The 8,417-nt window shown below is 38.7% G+C and overlaps 1 pseudogene; it reads right to left on the reverse strand.

The window, feature by feature from the left end:
- Positions 1 to 2,529: 2,529 nt before the first annotated feature.
- LOC115210104 lies at positions 2,530 to 2,647 on the reverse strand (annotated as a pseudogene).
- Positions 2,648 to 8,417: the final 5,770 nt, after the last annotated feature.

The following is an 8,417-nucleotide window of genomic DNA, read 5'->3' on the forward strand; positions in this document are numbered from 1 at the left end:
GGTTGTTTAAGGATGTTGAACGAAACACCCATGTTTCCAGAGGTGAATTATTCAAACCCCAAATAATTCCTCTCAACACATGGCTATGATGCTCCCCCACTACTTCTGCTCGTAATCAGAGATGCACATATCGTCAGCCACTAAAGGACATGCTCAACTGGTTAAAGTCAAACAACTGACAAGCAAATCTGTGGTATTGAGCAGAATTGCTGGTCATGTGTCAAAATTTGAAACCAGTATTATTATTATTATTATTATTATTATTATTATTATGAGCTCATAGAAAGCAAGAATGTAAGAACTCATATAGCAGTGTATTACATGACAACATGGTATGTAGCAACTTAATAACACGGCTATGGGACAACTCCTGATCATGTAACAACGAAACATAAAATTATTACGACAAAACATAAAGCAGACCAACACCAATAATTCAAGCTAATGAGGGAACCTACATGATCACTCCATCAGGTAGAAATAGCAGCCAAATATCCTTCAAATCGCTTTCTTTCTCTCTCACAGTTTTCCCCTCTCTCTTCCTCTCTCTCTCTCTCTCTTTCTGTCTATCTATCTGTCTGTCCGTCTCTCTCCCCCTCTCTCTCTCTTTCTCTCTCTTTCTCTCTCTCTCTCTTCATGTACCATACCTACAAGCGTCGGCGGTTATGGATTTCTGTGGAGGCGCAATGGCCCAGTGGTTAGGGCAGCGGACTCGCGGTCATAGGATCGCGGTTTCGATTCCTAGACCGGGCGTTGTGAGTGTTTATTGAGCGAAAACACCTAAAGCTCCACGAGGCTCCGGCAGGAGATGGTGGTGATCCCTGCTGTACTCTTTCACCACGACTTTCTCTCACTCTTACTTCCTGTTTCTGTTGTACCTGTATTTGAAAGGGCCGGCCTTGTCACTCTCTGTGTCACGCTGAATATCCCCCGAGAACTACGTTAAGGGTACACGTGTCTGTGGAGTGCTCAGCCACTTACACGTTAATTTCCCGAGCAGGCTGTTCCGTTGATTCGGATCAACCGGAACCCTCGTCGTCGCAACCGACGGAGTGCTTCCCATATAGATTTCTAAGCCTTAATTTGAAGATTCGTAACTTTTCCTTTCGCCGATTTGTTTGCTGTTCACTCTGCTAGTTCTCTGCTTCAAAGATTACTCTTGAAGTATCAGGCCTATTTAACACTTAAACTTGGTTCAAGTGACATCAGAGCATGTCTACATGCTAGTAGACCTGTGTTACACATGCTTCAGGGCCAGCCCTTCTTGAGTTGCGTCTGACTTTGCCATCTTCGGCTATTTGACCCATAACTGGTACTCTTGATTGGCACTATCACTCAGGCAAGGACGAACCTGTGACTAGTAATGAGTGCAGATTAACCCCCCCCCCTGTCACACTAAAGTCTTAACTCCATATCACACTTACCTTTAGATAATGTTCTTCCGCATTTCCACAATATATTTTATCGCAGTCTCTAACACAGGTGTCGGCAACCTTACTCGAGAAGTGGACCGCATGAGAGATTACTCATCATTAGGTGGGCCGCACTACGAAAAAGATTCATGATCATTTTTCGTTGAAGTCCATTCAAAAAGTCCTGCTGGTTGCAGTTTGCCCATGACTGCTGTAACATTTCTGACACTCCGATCCCTTTTTTGTTAAATCAGTTCTAATTTTAGGCAAAGGAACAGCAATAATGAGCATAAATGATTTTTTTATTTTTCAAAATAATGATATTGTTGATCTTCAGCTTCAGATGGGGTCTGTTCAAGCCCTAGTGGAAATGGAGTTCTGGCCATGACAATCCCAATTCCATTTCCTTTCCTTTTCTTCTTTCATTTTCCCCGTCTTTCAAACAGTGTATCAGGGACTAAATTCATTCTTCCTCCAAGACATCGTGGTGTGATGTCAGATCAACTGACATCGTAGAGACTCATTCTTTGATTTGCCTCATTAAGGATTTATTACATTACCACAACTCATGTGTACATACATACAAACATAACATATACATACATTAAGACATACATACTTGCATACATGTATCTATGTGTGTGTGTGTGTAATCATAAGTATATATATATATATATATATATATATATATACTCTTTTTACTCTTTTACTCTTTTACTTGTTTCAGTCATTTGACTGCGGCCATGCTGGAGCACCGCCTTTAGTCGAGCAAATCGACCTCGGGACTTATTCTTTGTAAGCCCAGTACTTATTCTATCGGTCTCTTTTGCTGAACCGCTAATGGCGGGGACGTAAACACACCAGCATCGGTTGTCAAGCAATGCTAGGGGGACAAACACAGACACAGAAACACATACACACACACACACATATACATATATATATACATATATACGACAGGCTTCTTTCAGTTTCCGTCTACCAAATCCACTCACAAGGCATTGGTCGGCCCGGGGCTATAGCCCAAGATGCCACGCAGTGGGACTGAACCCGGAACCATGTGGTTGGTTAGCAAGCTACTTACCACACAGCCACTCCTGTGCCTATAGTAATGTAATGCTTACAGCACCTGGTTTCCCAAGCGGTCACCTATCTAAGTACTAACTAGGCTCGATGTTGCTTAACTTCGGTGATTAGACGAGAACCGGTGCTTTCAACGTGATATATACTTATACATACATACATACATAAAAGGTACGGGTGGTTATTACTGGTACTTATGTTGTCAACTCCGGAGGGATATGTAAATGAAATTAATTGCTAAGTAATATCTGAAAAATATTATGTTTACATTCTGAATTCATGAAGATCTTCCACAGTATGAAATTACAACACTAAAGAATTAAATATAACTTTTGTGATGTGTAACTCATTCCTTAGTACAGCTACATTACTGGGTTTTAAATGAATAATTACAGTAATATATACACGCCCCACCGCATACAAAACACACACAAACACACACACATGTGTATATATGTATATATATATATATATTTACATATATACTAGGTCTGATCAATAAGTATCCGGACTGTTGCCATAGATGTACGTATGTTTAATAACGTACCTAACGCAGAAAGACACACACACTGAGACATATACTCATACATTTACACACATACACTCACAGACAGATACACAGTCATATACAAAATGTTAACTCCATCTGGTCCCGGAGCCTTTTAGTTGCCCATTTTTTTTTGCTCATTTTCTTCACTCCCCTAAGTGAAATGACTATTCTGCCTGTTGTGGACAGACTACTGTTTGCTTCTGTTCTTGTAACCATTCAGCATGCTTCTTGCGTTCCTTTTCTTTGCTCCAGATGTTTCTTCAAAACTTTTGACTTTCAATGTTATCTGTTATCAACTTTTCATTTGTACACTCTCCCTTTATTTCTTTGTAGAATCTCTTCTGATCTACTCAGAATAACCTATTCTGCTGGTATCCCTTCATTCTTTGGTCGTATTTTACCATCTTTGCTTTTTTTGCAACGAGGCACTGTTTCAGTTCCTCCATTACCACTTTCAGGCCCTTTCTTTCAATATCATACTTTCTGTTCAGTGCCCTGTATTTTTGTTCGCTTTTAAGCTCTCCTTTTCGGTCTAACACAGAAATATCCTTCGAGGGCATATCTAACCCCGCCGTGGATCTTTTCTTTTGTTACTCCCATCATATTTCTTTTTCTTGACATCAACACCTACATTTTCTGCAACAACATTTGCTACTTTGATCCAATTATTTGTTTCTGTGATGTTTTTTGTTCTGATGTATTTCAGAATTTCATTGACATTTTTCGTTTCTTGGTTCAATTTCCACCCATCAACCTTTTTAAGGTTGCAAATAATGTCGCTATCATTCTCCTGTAGCCTTGCATTTATTCCGTCGTAGATTGCCTTTTACCCATCTGTCATGTTACCATTAGTTTTATTGTCTTCTAGACCATCTATATGTCTCTAATTGGGCAAACTATCACTGTTCCTTTCTTGTGGTTTATTAGAGATCTCACCTCTGTTTTTTGCCATGAAATTACTTTTATCAGTAGGAACTGTATTGTCATCGTTTCCTCCGCTGCTGTTTTCCAGTACCCGTCTTTTGATAGCTTCGACTTCTACTTCTGTGAGCCAACGATTTTTTCTTATTGCTCTAGCTTGATCTCTGTTCCGTGAGTTGAAACAATCCTTTTTCTCTCCATCGATCATACATACGTTGTCGATATCCCCTAATATGAACACCATATTCGTCTACAGGGTTGCTCAAGTAGTAACACTCCATGACCACAGCATTGACTTGTTTGTTCTATCTATGCCGTATGTGCTGGTCCCTTGCTGGATAACAACGGTGGCAGAGGCCTTATACAGCCAGAAAACTATTGCAAAATAACCACCATAGGACTTCAAAAATACCTATTTCAGAAGCAAGGAAAAATAATACAAATAGCCACAAAACACGAACAAAACAAAAAATTGTTTTCAGTCTTTAAGGAACTTAACAAATACAAACAAGAAGTCATACTACCTAACAACTGTGAAGAATAAGAAACAACAACAAAAGATGTAGAACAAATGAAATCCAAACTAAAACTAGAACAGCAACGGGTCATGATAAAACGATGGCAAGAAAACCCCCTTCATGGCAAATACTTGGCTAAACTAAATGCAAAAGAAATAGACAAAGCAAAATCCCAGCAATGACTGAGAAGCTCACGACTCAAAGCAGAGACTGAAGGATTTTTAATTGCAGCACAAGACCAAAGCCTCCCCACAGAAATTTCCGAAAACATATAATGAAAAGAAACATAACACGTAACTGCAGAATATGTGGAGATGGAGAAGAAACAATAAATCATATTATCTCTGGCTGCCAAGTCTTGGCTAAGAAGGAATATATTCACAGACACGACAAAGTTGGAATCTATATACACTGAAAGCTATGCCAACACTATGGAATAGCAACAGAAAAAAGATGGTATAGGCACACACTAGAAAAGGTCACAGAAAACGAGAAAGCAACCAGACTATGGGATATGCCAATACACACAGATAGAGAAATTAAGGTCAATAGACCAGATATAGTTGTCAGAGTTCACGAAGAAAGAAATGCTTCCTAATTGATGTATCAATACCAGCAGATAACAACGTTTCTCTAAAAGAAACGAAGAAACTCTCAATATACAAAGACCTGGAAATAGAGGTAACTAGAATGTGAAATCTGAAAACAGAAACAATTCCCATCATAGTAGGTGCATTAGGCATGATAAAAAAATATTCAGACAAATACATAACAAAAACACCAGGACTTACAAACACATATAACATACAGAAAATTGCACTACTGGGCACTGCACACATCCTACGCAAAACACTTTCAATACAGTAACCATCAGAGCATCACAACAAACCACAGCACATTCCCAAGGCACACAGAGCTGCGCTCGGTAGTGAAGTGAAAGCACGCTATAAAAATAAAACTACTGCATAATAACAATAATAATAATAATAATAATGATAATAATAATAATGATGATGATGATGATGATGATGATGATGATGATAATAATAATAATAATAATAATAATAATAATAATAATAATAATAATAATAAACCCCATACTCAGTAACAAAACAGGCGAAGAAATATCTAAATGAATTCCCAATACAATAAATCCCAGAATTATACGTACTGGAAACAAGCATATAAAAAGCTAAGCGTATGAAAACCCGTGCTAAAACAGCTGCCTTGGATATTCTTATTGATATATGGCAAGAAGAACCTCTCAATGGCAAATACCCAAATAGAGCTAATAATGTCGATGTTGACAAAGCTCTTACCCATCAATGGTTAATGGCGTCTGGCTTAAAATCAGAGACTGAAGGATTTATCATAGTAGCTCAAGATCAATGCCTACCTACAAGGAACTACCAGGCCAACATCTTAAAGAACGGCAGTAGCCCAACATGTCGTGTATGTAAACAACAAAATGAAACCATCAATCATGTTGTCTCTATGTGCAGTCTTCTTGCACCTACAGAGTATCTCAACAGGCTTGATAGACCAGCACAGTATATACACCGGGTAATTTTCAAAAACTTGGACCTGCCCCATAATAAAAACTAGTGGGAACACAAACCACCTCCATTGCTTGAAAATGACCACATCTCACTCCTCTGGAACTTCACCGTTCAAACCGACAGAAAGATAGATACGAATAGATCAGACATTATATTGAAGGACTTCAGACAAAAATCCTGCCACCTCATAAATATGACTGTCCCAATCGACATAATTGTATGTGTCAAGACCTACCAAAAACTGAGCAACTATAAAGATCTTGAAATAGAAATTGGCAAAACGTGGAACCTGTTTGTCGTAGAACCTGTTTGTCGTAGGCGCCCAAGGAATGATAGCAAATGGCGCTGATTGCTACCTAGCTCAGATACCAGGAAATCTAAAAATGGCAAAAATTCGAAAAGTAGTGCTCATGGGAACTGCCCATATCCTACGTAAAATACTGTCTATGTAATCTCAAATTTTAAAACAAACTTGTAATAATATATGCTTTCTTGAACATTCTCTAGAACAATATTTTGTGCAAAATCAAATATATGCACCCTAGTCAAATGCCAACTAGAACTTCTAACTTTTTGTCTCATGAGGTCTCTGGGTGGAACTTGGAGTGAAATTGTACAAATATAAAGCAAAAGTCAAACATATAATAATAATAATAATAATGATATAATAATAATAATATAATAATATAATAGCAACACCCTAGTAGGATGCCTCCTGGCTAGTTAATGGGTTAACATTCCTGCTTCCAAAAAGTGAAGAAACAAATGAACCAAAAAACTATAGACCCATAACCTGCTTAACACTATGTACAAAACTCTAACATCTGTCCTGACGGAAATACCTATAGTTTTTTAACAGACAGCAGCATATTCCCTAATGAACAGAAAGGATGTAAACGTGGATCCTACGGCTGTAAAGACCAACTACTCATCAATAAGATGATCTTAGAAGATTGTCACAAACGACACAAAAACTTATCAATAGCCTGGATAGACTATAAAAAGGCTTTTGATAGCCTACCACATAGCTGGATTAGGAAATGCCTTGAAATGTATAAGATAGCACACAACTCTGCGAAACTTCTTGACTGTAAGTATGAGATCATGGAGAACCACACTAACTCTGAACAGTGACAGTGAATCCCTAAATGCTGGTGATGTAAAAATTTCGTGTGGCATTTTCCAGGGTGACTCACTGTCACCACTCCTCTTTTGTTTATCCTTAATACCTCTCTCAAAGCTGCTCAATGACGCGCAGTACGGGTATAAAATGTTTGATAAAAATATAAATCATCTCGTTTACATGGATGATTTAAAGCTTTTTGCAAAAAATGATCAACAACTCAAGGGCTTACTAGCGATAGTCAAACAATTCAGTGACGACATCAGAATGCAATTCGGCCTCGATAAATGTGCAAAGGCTACCTTTATCAAAGGAAAAATGACAGAAACATCTAACGTAACCTTGACCAACAGAATGTCATAAAAGAACTAGACCCAGCGGAGAGCTACAAGTACCTAGGGGTAATTGAAGGGAACGGAATAAGGCATTCAGAGATGAAGGAAAGGATCAGGAGAGAATGCTATCGAAGAGTGAGAGCAATACTCAAGACAGAGCTGAATGCAAGAAACAGGATCGAAGCGATCAATGCATTAGCCATACCCAGTCGTGACTTACAGTTTCAATATTGTTAACTGGTCAATTACTGAAATATGTCAGCTCGACAGAAAAATAAGGAAACTGTTGACAATGCATAGAATGCACCACCCTAAGGCAGATACAGAACGACTCTATCTGCCAAGAAAAGACGGGGGCCGTGGTCTTTTGCAACTGGCAATAACAATGAAGATTGCTACAATTGGCCTAGACACCTACCTGAAAAACTCTGAGGACTGGATGTTAAAACTTGTCTCAAAACATGAAAACAAGAAAGCATCATACTCAGTCACAAAACAGGCAAAGGAATATCTAAGTGAATTCCGAATACAACCAATTTCGGAATTAGAGATAGACATACAAGAAACAAGCACAGAAAAAGCTAGGCGCATGAAAACCCGTGCCAAAACTGCGGCCTTAGATATTCTGAATAATAAATGGCAAGAAAAACCTCTCTACGGCAAATACCCAAAGAGAGCGAATAATGCAGATATCGACAAAGCCCTGACCCATCAATGGCTAATGGCCTCTGGCTTAAAATCTGAAACAGAGGGGTTTATCATAGCAGCTCAAGATCAATGCCTACCAACAAGAAACTACCAGGCCAACATATTAAAGATCAGAAGCAGTCCAACGTGTCGTGTATGCAAGCAACAAAATGAAACCATTGACCATGTGGTCTCCAAGTGCAGTCTTCTAGCGCCTACAGAGTATCTC

Source organism: Octopus sinensis, linkage group LG3, assembly GCF_006345805.1.
Source record: "Octopus sinensis linkage group LG3, ASM634580v1, whole genome shotgun sequence".
Taxonomy (NCBI): domain Eukaryota; kingdom Metazoa; phylum Mollusca; class Cephalopoda; order Octopoda; family Octopodidae; genus Octopus; species Octopus sinensis.